General features: G+C 35.0%; 1 non-coding gene across 1 annotated transcript; it reads right to left on the bottom strand.

Annotated features, from left to right (window-relative positions):
- Positions 1–12897: 12897 nt before the first annotated feature.
- LOC141510317 (U6 spliceosomal RNA) lies at positions 12898–13004 on the bottom strand. The gene has a single exon (XR_012474819.1). It is a non-coding gene; the product is annotated as a U6 spliceosomal RNA (small nuclear RNA).
- Between the last annotated feature and the right edge of the window lie 1325 nt (positions 13005–14329).

The raw sequence follows: 14329 nt of genomic DNA, 5'->3' as shown, positions 1-14329 counted from the left end.
TTCCCACTTCCTTTGGGAACTAGGACCTGGCCCTAAGGGCAATGATGAGACAAGGTTTACCTGAGTTGTGTCCTGGCTCTATGCTTGTGTCTGTCCATCTACCCAGGAAGAGAAGTCCTAGAGATCTTTTCTCTAAGATCTGACCTCTTTTTCTTCCTCTTCCTCCCATAGGCTCAGGTTCCAGATCATCAGAGGGCTCAGTGGTCACTCTCCCTAACTTCCTGTCCTAATTGATCCAGCCTGCCTCCACGTCATGTCTACTTTGTGGTTCTGGTTGTGGCCAGGCCAGGTGTATGGGGCTTGGGCCTGTCTGTTGTTATGATGGCAGTGGGGGTATTGGCGGAAGGTGATGGTGGTGGAAATGCATGTTTGGCCTTTTACTCTAAACCAAGAGGGAAAGAGTATAGAACATCAGAGTTATTGACACAAATATAAAATTAGAGATGAAGAGCTAAAGATACCCAGAGACTGATAGGGGCATAAGAAGAACAAATGGATGATTAAGGGATTAGGTGATGGAGGAGTTCTGTGGATAAGGAGGTGACCAATCAGGTCAGTGAGATGGTATAGATGACACCAGGATGTTGGAGTAATCATATCTAAACCAAAACCAGATATACCAGATATATGCAGAATGGTCCATGATATCTCTTTTATTTCTATTAATTTCTATTTTTAACTTTCCATGTTGGCAGTAGAAATTATGGGCCCAGTTATTTGTGTAGACACTTCATATCTTATGGTTGTTATGAACTTGGCTACATCCAATGTAACTAGACCAACTGTATTGCCAGCAACCTTTGTGGGTCAAGCTTGCAAAACCAAGTCTACATGTATGACTGCAAGGATACCTGGCCCATAGGTCATTGTCCCCTCCATGCTAGAAGGAGCAAGGGCTGGACCATGGTGCAAAAAAGTTCTACAGAAGAGTATTTCATTTTATAAATTATACCAGGACTGTCCAAAGTGTGCCTGTAGTGCGATTTTATGGGACCCACCTATGGCCACTTAAATACTTTGGTAAACAAAGCCAAGCTACCACAGAGCTCTCACTAAAATGACAAATCAAAATATATTGTCTATTTTTCAATAAAAACTTTTAAAAGTAAGTTTGGACAGTCCTGTTTTACACACTAGGGGCCCTCTGGGTGAAATTGTCCCTTTGTTCAAAGGAAAGTGATTCAATGTGTATTGTCTTATGTATATTTTTGTGGACTTGGGTGTCTAGATAGCTAGAGATGGAAGAAATAGTCCTGTGCTCCAAATCAACCTTCTCTCCAAAAGGCATTTCCCTAAGGCATCCCTAGGGGAATTAGTTCTCTGGAGTAAGTTTTCCTTTGTATATTATTCTATTCTAAGAACAAATTGTGGGTGGATGTTGTCACAGGAAGCATCTGTCCTAATTGCTCCCCTGTCTGAGAAATGACTTAGCAGGAACTGTTAATAGTGTTTCTTCTAACCACACTTCTTATTACTATTTCCTCCTCAACTTTTTATACTCAATGTCTTTTGAAGACTTTTTTATTATTCCAATTTACAGGCCCTTGCATCATTTTCAGACACTCCAACATCTGCTTTGCCTTCTTTTTCTCTTTCTCTTCTTCCTGTATTAGAATGTAAGGTTCTTTTTTTTAATCATTGTATTCTTCAACTTCAAACAATTTAGTTTGAACAAAATAAGTGTTCAATACATATGTGTTTAATTGAATTTATTTCCCCCTCTTCTTATATTTATATGGTATTTAAACGTCTCTCATACACATTGTTTCTTTAATAGTGTTTGGGATGGAGAATTTTGGTTGAAGTAGAAAACTTTCTTCTTCCTCTATCTACCCCTACCCTAAAAGTCAATGGTTTCATTCTTTTCTAACTCCTCCCTTCAGGCTTAAACTTTCCCTACAGTCAATATCTTCTACTCTGACTCTGAGGGTAGGGAGAGAAACGTGATGCTCTTTAATCTGAGAAATGGGAAAGGGAATTGTTTCAAATCTCCAAGGAAGTTCTTATGTTTACCAAGATTAACTCATTTGTTTTGTCCAGTGTAATCCTTTAGGTCTGGATTTGCATTTCATTTTCTTTTCATTGCTTCTTTGGGGAAGGTTCTAATATTCCTTAGTAAAATCTCATTAGAAATAACCACCTGTGGTTTGGAAGAATAATTTCTTTCTTTTTAATTTAAATTTTATTTTTCTAATTATATGTTATAAAAGTTTTCAGCATTTATCCACTTGTATATTTGTTATGCATTTTTCTACCATCCTCTTTTCCTCTCCCCCTTCCCTCTGAATAGTCTAGTAAAGTTTGTACATATACATTTGTGCTTAATATGCTTACATATTAGTCATTTTGCATATGAGGAATTAGGACAAAGGGAAAAGAAAGAAAATCATAGAATAGAAAGGAAAAACACAAGTTTTTTAAAAAAGTAAAATAGTATCCATTTGGATTCTGCAATTTTTAGCTTTTAGCTTTTTTTTCCCCTCTCTGGATGAGTATGGTGCTGTCCATAACAAGTCTCCCAGGATTGTTCTAGATCTCTAAACTGCTGAAAGGAGATGCATCCATCATAACTGGTCAACTCACAATACTGTTGCTAATGTGTACAATGTTCTCTTGGTTCTGCTCCCTTCGCTCAGCCTCAGTTCATGTAATTCCTTCCATGCTTCTCTAAAGTTCGACCATTTGTGGTTTCTTATAGAGCAGTAGTACCCCTTAACATTCATATACCACAGCTTGTTCAGCCATTCCCCAATTGATGGGCATCCTCTCAATTTCTAATTCTTTGTGATTACAAAAAGAACTGCTTTAAATACTTTTGAACATGTGGGACTTTTCCTTTTCCAAAAATTTCTTTTGGATATAGGTCTAGTAATGTTATTTCTAGGTCAAAGGGTATTATCACTTTTATTGCTCCTTTGGTAATAATTCCATATTGCTTTTCAGAATGGTTGGATTAGAAACTCCTTCAACAAAGCATGGATTTCCCAATCTTTCCATGACATCTTCAACATCATTGATTATTTTCTCTTTTAGCTATATTAACTAATCTGATAGGTGTGAGGTGGTGCCTCATGGTTTTTTTTAAGTTTTTTTGCAAGACAATGGGGTTAAGTGGCTTGCCCAAGGCCAAACAGCTAGGTAATTATTAAGTGTCTGAGACAAGACTTGAACTCAGGTACTCCTGACTCCAGGTCCAGTGCTCTATCCACTAAACCACCTAGCTACCCCCCCCCCCCATAGTTGTTTTAATTTGTATTTCTCTAATCAATAATGATTTGGAGCATTTTTCATTTAATTATTTACAGCTTTAGTTTCTTTGTTTGAAAACTGCCTGATCATATCCTTCGACAATTTTAAATTGAGGGATGACTTGTAACCTTATAAATTTGATTCAATTCTTTATATATTTTAGAAATGAGACTTTTATTTGAATCCTTAGCTGTGAAAATTGTTTCTCAGCTTTCAGTTTCTCTTCTAATATTGACTGCATTACTTTTATTAGTGCAAAAATTTTAAATTTAATATAGTCAAAATCATCCATTTTGCATTTTATAATATACTCTATTTCTTGTTTGGTCAAAAATTTCTCCCCTTTCCATAGATTTGACAGAATATTTCTTGATATTTTAACTGATCTATGATATTGCCTTTTATGTCTAAATCCTGTTTTGACCTAAATCCCATTTTGACCTTATTTTGGTATAGAGTGTGAGATGTTGGTCTATACTTAGTTTTTGCCATTCTAATGGGAAGAAAAATTTCTTTTCTCTTTTTGGGTTCCAGAGTGACCATAATGAACTCAAGTTCCTTTAATCCCAGCAAGGACATACCCATAATGAACTCCTCAAGTTCCTTTAGTTCCAATAGAACAGTACCTTTGAGAAACATTTCTTTTTGAGAGCTATTGGCAAAAACAGAAAGTGAACAGATTGATACCACCACCACCAAGACAACAATTCATCCACACAAACAAATAAGGGAATGGAAATAGACTAAGGAAGTCACTTTTCTCTTGGGAGGTAGGTAACTTTTTTTTAACTATTGAAATTGTCATGGATCATTATGTTGATGGGAATAACTATGTTTTATATGTAATTATTACAAGATTGCTGTAATTGTGTATAACATTCTCTTAGTTCTGCTCACTTTACTTTGCAGTAGCTCATATAAGTTTTTCACATTTTTTTCTGAAACCATAACTTTCATTATTTTTTACATCATAATATATTCCAACATAGTCATATACCACAACCTAGTCAATCATTCCCTAGTTGAACATCCCCTCAGCCTCCAATTCTTTGTTACCACCAAAAGAGCTACTATAATTGTTTTTTGTATATATGGTCTTTGCCTTTGATCTCTTTGTGACATCAATCTAGTAGTGGTATTATTAGATCAAAAGGTATAAAAATTTCATTGCCCTTTGGACAATTGCTCTCCAGAATGATTAGATGACTGTAACAACAGTGCATTAGTGTTGCCTTTTTTTGATATCCTCTCCAACATTTGTCACTTTTCTTTTCTTTTCTTTTCTTTTCTTTTCTTTTCTTTTCTTTTCTTTTCTTTTCTTTTCTTTTCTTTTCTTTTTCTTTTCTTTTCTTTTCTTTTCTTTTCTTTTTCTTTCCTTTTCTTTTCTTTTCTTTTCTTTTCTTTTCTTTTCTTTTCTTTTCTTTTCTTTTCTTTTCTTTTCCTTTCCTTTCTTTTCTTTTCTTTTCTCTTCTTTTCTTTTTTTTCTCTCCTCTCCTCTCCTCTCCTCTCCTCTCCTCTCCTCTCCTCTCCTCTCCTCTCCTCTCCTCTCCTCTCCTCTCCTCTCCTCTCCTCTCATTCTCTCCTCTCCTCTCCCCTCCTCTCCCCTCCTCTCCTCTCCTCTCCTCTCCTCTCCTCTCCTCTCCTCTCCTCTCCTCTCCTCTCCTCTCTTCTCCTCTCCTCTCCTCTCCTCTCCTCTCCTCTCCTCTCCTCTCCTCTCCTCTCCTCTCCTCTTCTCGTCTCATCTTTTCTTGTCTTTTCTTGTCATCTTTTCTTGTCTTTTCTTGTCTTCTTTTCTTGTCTTTCCTTTCTTTTGGTTTTTGTAAGGCAATGGAGTTAAGTGACTTGACCAAGGTCACACAGCTAGGTAATTATTAAGTGTTTGAAGCTGAATTTGAACTCAGGTCCTCTTGACTCCAGGGCCAATGTTCTATCTACTATGCCACCTAGCTGCCCCTATTTTCCCTTTCTATGAGTTGTTCTAATTTTCATTTCTCTGAGATGCTGAACATTTTTTCATCTAACTATAGATTGTTTTGATTTCCTCTTCTGAAAACTGCCTGTTCATATTCTTTTACCATTTATGAATTGGGAAATGACTTATATTTTATAAATTTGTCTCAGTTCCCTATATATTTGAGAAATGAGATCTTTATCAGAGAAACTTGTTGAAAATTTTCTCTTCCCCCCAATTCCTGGAGGTGGATGGAATTTTCTATCAAATGTCTTTTAGAATTATCATTGATCATTGTCCTGCTGAGAAGAGCAAGTCCATCACAGCTGATCATCACATAAGGTTGCTGTTAATGTGTCTAATGTTTTTCTGGTTCTGTCAACTTCACTCAATGTCAGTTCATGCAAATCTTTCCAGGCTTCTCTAAAGTTCTACCACTCATGACTTTTTACAGAACAATCCTACTCCATCACATTGAAATGCCAGAATTTGTTCAACCATTCCCCAATTGATGGGCCTCCCCTCAATTTCTATTTCTTTTACACTAGAAAAAAGCTGCTATAAATATTTTTGTAGTTGTGGGTTTTTTAATCCTTTCTTATGATCTCTTTGGCGTATTATTGGATCAAAGGGTATGCACAATTTTATTGCTCTTTGGGTGTAGTTCCAAATAACTCTCCATAAAAGTTGGATCAGTTTACAACTCTAACACCAATGCATTAGTGTATTAGCTTTCCCACTTTTTTTTGGTCATTTTGATACTTCAGAGCTATTTTAATTTATATTGCTCTAATCAATAATAAATTAGAGCATTTTTTTTCATATGACTTTAGATAGCTTTGATTTCTTCATCGGAAAATTGCCTGTTCATATCCTTTGTCCATTTATCAATTGGAGAATGACTTGTATTCTTATACATTTGACTCAGTTCTCCATATATTTAAGATACAAGTCCTTTATAAGAAAAAACTAGTTGTAAAAATTGTTTCCCAACTTACTGCATTCCTTTTAATCTTGGTTGCATTGGTTTTACTTGTTCAAAAACTTTTTTAATTCAATGTAATCAAAATTATCTATTTTGTATTTTATAAGATTCTCTATCTCTTGTTTGGTCTTAAACTCCTTTCCATAGATCTGACAGATAAGCTACTCCTTATATGTCTAAATCCTGTACTCATTTCAACCTTCCTTTGGTATAGGATGTGAGATGTGTATCTATTCCTAGTTTTTGCCATACTATCTTCTGATTTTCCTAGTGAGTTCTTATCCCAGAAGCTGGAATCTTTGGGTTTATAAAACAACAGTTTATTATAGTCATTTGCTATTATTTCTTTTGCACCTAAGCTATCCTACTGATTTACCTTTCTGTTCTTAGCCATTACCAGTTTTGATGACTGATACTTTAAAATATGATTTTTAGATCTGTTACAGCTAAACTACTTTTCTTTGCATGTTTTTCATTAATTGCCTTGACAATCTATCTTTTCTAAAAAGAAAAATCAGATTTTAATTGCTAAATTATGAGACTATAAACTTCAATCTGCTCTGTGCACAGACCCCTCATGGCAATGAGAAGCTGGCAGAGGAGCACATTTTTTTCTTTCTTTTTTTTTTAGGTCTTAGTTTCTTTTTTCCCTTTCCAATTGATATTTTATTTTATTTTTCCAATAATATGTTATGAAAAAATTTCAAAACTCAATCACATGCATAGGCATATTTTTAAATTTCATAATTTTCTTCCACCCTACCTTACCACCACCCTCTCCTCAGCAGCAAATCATCTGGTGAATATTGTACATACATTTTTGTGTTGAATATGTTTACAGATTAAAAATTTTCCTCTATGAGCAATTAGGATTAAAGGAAAAGAGAAAAACATGAGCAAGGAAAGAAAAAAACATAACAGAAAAAAGTTAAAAAAAGTGAATGTAGTATTCATTTAGATTCTGTAGGGTTTTCTTTTCTTTTCTTCCCCCCGCCCTGGATTTGGATAGCATTGTTTGTAGCAAGTCTCCTAGTATTGACCCAGCTCTCTGAACTACTGAGAGGAGCTGCATCTATCCCTTGATAGTCTTGAACTTTTGTTCCTCTAGATGAGTTTTTGTTACTATTATATTTGTTACTATTGTAATAAGTAATTTAATTAGTTGAATTGTCATTTTATTCTATTAACTTGGCCTACCCATGAGCAATTGACAGTTTCCAATTTTTTAGATTTGATTTTATTTGTGTAAAAAATGTTTTGCAATGTTTTCACATAATTTCTGGGTTTGTCTTGTCAGACAGATTCCCAAGTATTTCATGTTGTTTAGAGTTACTCCATTTATTTGTTTATTTATTTATTTATTTGTTTGTTTATTTTTATATTATTACAATAATATTCTTGTGAGAGTAGTCATAAAACTCCTTCTCCCCCAAAAGGATGAAAAACCTCAAGAATAGTGAGAGAAAAAAATGTACTTCAGTCTGTATACAGATTCTAATGGCTCTGTCTCTGGGATGAGTTGACTTCTTTATCATAAGTCCACCTGAGAAGCTGTTTCAATATTTTTCCCACAGTTGCTATCACTAGCTGTATTTCTCTCTACACTTTTCCTTTCCACTCTCATTTTTTCTATTCTCTATCTCCTTTCACCCTACTCAGAAGTGTGTTGTATCTGAGTATCCTCTCCCACAATATTTCCTCTCTTCTATCACCTATTGCCCCTTCCCTCCCCCTGTCCCCCCCACCTTATCCCATCCTTTTCATCTCATTTTCTCTAGGGTTAGATAGATTTCTATATCCTATTATATGTATATGTTATTTCCTCTCTGAGCTATTTCTGATGAGAATGAAGGCTCACTCATTCCCCCTCACCTTCCCCCATTCCATTCCATTGTAAAAGCTTCCGACTCCTATGTGAAATATCTTAGTCCCTTCTTCCTTTCCTTTCCCTTCCTCCAAGTACTTTCCTTTATCACCCATTGACTCCATCTTTTTATTATATTATACCATTATATTTAGCTCCTTCCTGTGCCTTGTCTATATATGCTCCTTCTAACTGCTCTTATGAATGAGGAAGTTCATATGAGTTATCAGTATCTTCTTCCCATGGTTCACCTTTATGGTTCACCTAAGTCCTGTACTTGGAGATCAAACTTTCTGTTCAGCTCTGGTTGTTTCAAAAGGAAAGTTTGAAAGTCCCCTGTTTCATTGAATATCCATCTTTTCCCCAAAAGAGGATGTTCAGTTTTTCTGGATAGTTGATTCTTGGTTATAAACCAAGATCTTTTGCCTTCTGGAATATCATATTCCAAGCCCCACGAGCCTTCAGTGTAGATGCTGCCAGATCCTGTGTAATCCTGACTAGAGCCATGATAGTTGAATTGCTTGTTTCTGGCAGCTTTTAGTATTTTCTCTTTGACTTGGGAGTTCTGGAGTTTGGCTGTAATATTCCTGGTAGTTTTTCTTTTGTCATCTCTTTTAGGAGGTGATTGGTGGATTCGCTCAATTTCTATTTTACCCTCTGCTTCTAGGATCTCAGGGCAATTTTGCTGTATTATTTCTTGAAAAATGAAGTCTAGGTTCTTTTCTTGGTCATGACTTTCAGTTAGTCCAATAATTTTAAATTACCTCTTCTGGATCTGTTTTCAAGGTCATTTGTTTTTCCAATGAGATATTTCACATTTTCTTCTAATTTTTTTTTTTTTGGTACAGTTTTATTTCTTCCTGGGTTCTCATAAAATCATCTGCTTCCTTTAGTTCCATTCTGCATTTGAAGGAGTTATTTTAGTCAGAGAGCTTTTTTTATCTCCTTTTCCAGCTGGTCAAAATCTGCATTCTTCTCATTTGTCTTTTGTGTTGCTTTTTTTCATTTGGCCTAAACTAATTCTTAACATATTTTCTTCATTTTTTTTGTATTTCTTTCACCAAGTTGCTGACTTGGTTTTCATGATTTATCTGTATTGCTCTCATTTCTCTTCCCAATTTTTTTAATTTGATCTTTTTTCTAGCTTTTGTAATTTGTTTATTCAATTTATTGATCTTCTCTTTCTCTAATTTATTCATGTAAGCATTTAGTGATATAAAATTTCCCTAATAACTGCTTTGCTGTAGTCCACAGCTTTTGGAATGTTGTTTTATTATCGTTGTCTTAGATTGGTATTATTATCATTATCATTATTATTAATTCTTTAATTTGTTGTTTGAGTCAATCAATTTTTAAAATCGGGTTATTTAGTTTTCAATTAATTTTTGGTTTCTCTTTCCATGGACCTTTAATACATGTTATTATTGTAACATGATCTGAAAAGGATGCATTTAATATTTCTGACTTTCTGCATTTGATAATGAGATTTTTGATCAATTTTTGTTTAGGTGCAATATACTACCATTCAATTTTCTTCCCCCTCTCAGTTTTCTGCAGAGGTCTATCATATTTAACTTTTCTAAAATTATATTCACCTCCTTAACTTCCTTCTTGTTTATTTTGTAGTTAGATTTATCTAATTCTGAGAGAGGGAAGTTGAAGTGCCCCACCAGTATAATTTTGTTGTCTTTGTCTTTCTTTAACTCATATAGCTTTTCCTCTAAGAATTTGGTTACTGTATCACTTGGTCCATATGTTTATTATTGATATGTATTGATACTACTTCATTGCCTACAGTATCTTTTAGGAAGATATAGTTTCCTTCCTTATCACTTTTAATGAGATCTATTTTTACTTTTACTTTGAGATAAAGATTTCTGTGCCTACTTTTATTTTTTACTTCAGCTGAAGCATAATATATTTTTCTCTAGCCTTTTACCTTTATTCTGTCTGTGTCTCTCTGCTTCAAATATATTTCCTGTAAGCAACATATTGTCAGATTCTGGTTTTTAATCTACTTTGCTATCTGCTTCTGGTTTATGGGAGAGTTTATCCCATTAACATTCATAGTTTTAATTACTCACTATTTCTCTCCATCCTATCTATCCTTCAGTTGTTCTTTACTTTCTTCTTTCACCCATCCCTTCTCACCAGTGTTTTGCTTCTGACTACTGCCTTGCTCAGTCTTCCCTCCCTTTCAGTCCCCCTCCATTTTCTTTCTCCTTTCTCCTTTTTCCCCCTCCTCTTTTCTCTTCCCTCCCTTCCATCAGACACCCTTTCCCTTCCCCCCTTTCCCCCTTCTAATTCCTAGTAGGATATTATAAATTTCTAAACCCAATTTATATGCTATTCCCTCTTTGAATCTAATCCAATGAATGTTAGATTCAAGCAGTTCTAATCCCTTCTTTTCTTTTCCTGTACTGTAATAGATCCTTTACACCTCTTCATATGATATAATTTATCCCATTCTTCAGGTCAATTCCTTCTTTTTTAGTGTATTTTTTAATGTATTAATTTTAAAAACTCATCGCATCAAAATCTGCTTATGCCTGTACCTTCTTTCCAAGTATATCCCTCTAGGGGCAGCTAGGTGGTGTAGTGGATAAAGCACTGGCCCTGGAGTCAGGAGTACCTGGGTTCAAATCCATTCTCAGACACTTACCTAGCTGTGTGGCCTTGGGCAAGCGACTTAACCTAATTTGCCTTGCAATCCCCCCAAAATCCAAGTATATCCCTCTAATAGAGATACATTTTCAAGTTATAAGCATCATCCATTGTTATAACCAGTTTAATCTTATTGAATATCATTTTTTTAAATTTTGCCCTCTTTACTTTTTTTATGGAACTCTTGGGGAATAGCTGAGCAAAGTATGGTATATGTATTTTATGGTATATGTATTTTTATGGTATATGTATTTTATGTTCTATTAGAAACTAGGAGGGATGAGATTTCAGAGAAGCCTGGAAAGAATTGCATCAAGTTATGCTGATGAGATGAGCAGAACCAGAAGAGCACTGTACACCCTAACAGCAACATGGGGGGTGATGATCAACCTTAATGGATTTGCTCATTCCATCAGTGCAATAATCAGGGACAATGTTAGGGTATTTTTAGGGTATGAGTTTCATGGATGAATGTCAAATTTTCTGTCAACTTCATTTTTTCATCAGGAAAATTTAAAAGTCAAGAAAGAGTATACTCAATTTTGCTGGGTAGTTGATTCTTGGTTGTAATCCAAGATTTTTTTTCCCTCTTGATCTCTTAAAGTTGATGCCATCAAATCTTGTGCAATCCTGTTGTAGTCTTAGTATTTGAAATGTTTTTTTCCCCTGGGTGCCTGTAATATTTTCTCCTTCATCTGATAATCTTGAAATTTGACTACAATATTCCTTGGTGTTTTCATTTTGGGATTCCTTTCAGGAGATTATTGATGGATACTTTCTTTTTTAAAAAACATTTTATTTGTTTTTCAATTATATACAATAGTAGTTTCTACCTAGCATTTTTTGGTAAGATTTTGAATTTTGCAATTCTCCCCTTCCCTCCCCTGCCCAGAAGGCAGTCTGATAATCGTTATGTTGTTTACATGCTATACAGTGCTCAAAATTGAATGTGTTGAGAGAAAAAAATCATATCCTTGAGGAAAAAATAAAATATTAGAGATGGCAAAATTATGTAGTACACAGGACACTGTCTTTGGTCTTTGTTTTAACTCCACAGTTCTTTCTTTGGATACAGCTGGTATTCTCCATTTTACCCTAAAATTGTCCCTGATTATTGCACTTATGAAATGAGCAAGTCCATTAAGGTTGACCATCAAACCCATGTTGCTGTTGTACAATTTTCTTCTGGTCCTGCTGATCTCTCTCAGCATCAGTTCATGTAATTCTTCCCAGGCTTCTCTGAAATCCCATCCCTCTTGGTTTCTAATAGAACAATAGTGTTCCAAAGTGAACATATACTATATTTGAACATATACTATAATTTGTTCAGCTATTCCCCAGTTGATGGACATTCACTTGATTTCCAATTCTTTGCTACCACAAACAGAGCTGCTATGAATATTTTTGTACAAGTGATATTTTTACCCTTTTTCATTATCTCTTCAGGGTATAGACCCAGTAGTAGTATTGCTGGATCAAAGGATATACACATTTTTATTGACCTTTGGGCATAATTACAAATTTCTCTCCAGAAAGGTTGGATCAGTTCATAGCTCTTGGTGGATACTTTCAATAACAATTTTACCCTTTGGTTCCAGATGTCCATTTTCCTTGATGATTTCTTTAAAGGTGTTGTGAAAGTTCTCTTTTTTAATCATGGTTTTTAGGTGGTCCAATAAATCTTAAATCATCTCTCCTGCATCTATTTTCCAGGTCAGTTTGCTTTTCCATTGAGGTATTTTACATTTTCTTCTTTTTTTTTCATTTTAAAATTTTGCTTGACTGATTCATGATATCTCATAGGATCATTACTTTCCATTTGCCCAGGGCATTTTTTTCTTTACCCTATTCCTCCTCACCATTTCAAGGAAATTATTTTTTTTTCAAGGAAGTAATTTTTTCAGTTAACTTTTGCATCTCCTTTTCCATTTGGGCAATTCTATTTTCAAAGTAGATGCTATCTTTTTCCATTTGCCAATTGTATATTTTTTTAAACAGTGCTTTTAGATTTCTATATTTTAGTGATATGTACATAATAAATCAATTTCAATCACTAAGTTCTTCCTTATCACTGAAATACGCACTTTTCTTTATTCTTGGGCGTCTTGAATCCTCTGATGTTGAAGGTTCTCCTGCACTGGGCTTCCATCTTTGTTGATCTTCTTCAATTTTTGGCTTGCTGGAAAAAATATGGAATGCTTCATGAATTTGCGTATCATCCTTACGCAGGGGCCATGCTAATCTTCTCTGTATCGTTCCAATTTTAGTATATGTGCTGCCGAAGCAAGCACTGCCCAATTATATTTTGAAGTAATTTTTTTCTTTTTTCATTTGCCCAATTTTATTTTTAAAGGATTTATTTTCTTTATTTTTTATTTTTTAAATTTATTTATTTATTTTGAATTTTACAACTTTTCTCCTAATCTTGCTTCTCTCCCCCCACCCCCCAAAGAAGGCAGTCTGTTAGTCTTTACATTGTTTCCATGGTATACATTGATCTAAATTGAATGTGATGAGAGAGAAATCATATTCTTTTTTTTAAGGTTTTTGCAAGGCAAATGGGGTTAAGTGGCTTGCCCAAGGCCACACAGGTAGGTAATTATTAAGTGTCTGAGACCGGATTTGAACCCAGGTACTCCTGGCTCCAGGGCGGGTGCTTTATCCAGGCCAGTGCTTTATCCACTGCGCCACCTAGCCGCCCTGAGAAATCACATTCTTAAGGAAAAAAATATAGTATGAGAGATAGCAAAATTACAAAATAAGTTTTTTTTTTTTTTAAATTTAAGGTAAGAATCTTTGGTCTTTGTTCAAATTCTACAATTCTTTCTCTGGGTACAGATGGTATTCTCCATTGCAGCTATTCCCCAATTGTGCCTGATTGTTGCACTGATGGAATTAACAAGTCCATTAAGGTTGATCATCACCCCCCATGTTGCTGTTAGGGTGTAAAGTTCTTCTGGTTCTGCTCATCTCGCTCAGCAAAGGATTTATTTTCTTCAGTCAATTTTTGTTCTTCCTTTTTCAAGATGTTGAATTTCTTTTGCATGTCTCTTCCCAATTTTCCTTAATGATTTTTAAAATCCTTTTTGAGCTCTTCCAAGAAGTCTTTTTGGGATGGTGATGAATTCATATTCCCCTCTGGGACTTCTCATGTAGCACTTTTCCTGCCATTGTCTTCTGGGATAGTCTTATGCTCTCCATAGTAACTTTCTATAGTCTTGCCTTTTCTCTGGTTTTTCTTCATCATTTTGAGTTCTGCTCTTGGACCAATGATGTCCCAAACTTCTTAAGTTATGAGAGGGGCTCATTCATAGACCTACTGCATTGAAGTTCCCAGTGGCTTACTTACTGGACTGGAGCCATACAGAGATAGAATTTCTGTGTTGAGCAAGCCAGCAGTTTGCTAGGTCATCCATCTTGGTTGAATGGGGGCGGGTCTGGATATTTGTGTTGCAGCTCTCCCAACTGATTTATTTGGTTCTTGTTACCATAATAGCCTTTTCTATTTGTTGTTGCTCTGTTTTTTCATTTTTTTCACTCTATTTTAACTTCATGTTAAAATCTCTTCCCTGCAGAGGTTTTAGGGGACTGTTCCAAGCTTTAGACTTTTTTTGTG

The sequence above is a fragment of the Macrotis lagotis genome, chromosome 1, assembly GCF_037893015.1.
Source record: "Macrotis lagotis isolate mMagLag1 chromosome 1, bilby.v1.9.chrom.fasta, whole genome shotgun sequence".
NCBI classification, from domain to species: domain Eukaryota; kingdom Metazoa; phylum Chordata; class Mammalia; order Peramelemorphia; family Peramelidae; genus Macrotis; species Macrotis lagotis.
This window is presented reverse-complemented; position numbering and strand designations above follow the sequence as displayed.